Below are 832 nucleotides of genomic sequence, written 5' to 3' on the forward strand. Positions count from 1 at the left end.
CCCTAAACCCTAAACCCTAAACCCTAAACCCTAAACCCTAAACCCTAAACCCTAAACCCTAAACCCTAAACCCTAAACCCTAAACCCTAAACCCTAAACCCTAAACCCTAAACCCTAAACCCTAAACCCTAAACCCTAAACCCTAAACCCTAAACCCTAAACCCTAAACCCTAAACCCTAAACCCTAAACCCTAAACCCTAAACCCTAAACCCTAAACCCTAAACCCTAAACCCTAAACCCTAAACCCTAAACCCTAAACCCTAAACCCTAAACCCTAAACCCTAAACCCTAAACCCTAAACCCTAAACCCTAAACCCTAAACCCTAAACCCTAAACCCTAAACCCTAAACCCTAAACCCTAAACCCTAAACCCTAAACCCTAAACCCTAAACCCTAAACCCTAAACCCTAAACCCTAAACCCTAAACCCTAAACCCTAAACCCTAAACCCTAAACCCTAAACCCTAAACCCTAAACCCTAAACCCTAAACCCTAAACCCTAAACCCTAAACCCTAAACCCTAAACCCTAAACCCTAAACCCTAAACCCTAAACCCTAAACCCTAAACCCTAAACCCTAAACCCTAAACCCTAAACCCTAAACCCTAAACCCTAAACCCTAAACCCTAAACCCTAAACCCTAAACCCTAAACCCTAAACCCTAAACCCTAAACCCTAAACCCTAAACCCTAAACCCTAAACCCTAAACCCTAAACCCTAAACCCTAAACCCTAAACCCTAAACCCTAAACCCTAAACCCTAAACCCTAAACCCTAAACCCTAAACCCTAAACCCTAAACCCTAAACCCTAAACCCTAAACCCTAAACCCTAA

The sequence above is a fragment of the Glycine max genome, chromosome 8, assembly GCF_000004515.6.
Source record: "Glycine max cultivar Williams 82 chromosome 8, Glycine_max_v4.0, whole genome shotgun sequence".
Lineage (NCBI taxonomy): Eukaryota > Viridiplantae > Streptophyta > Magnoliopsida > Fabales > Fabaceae > Glycine > Glycine max.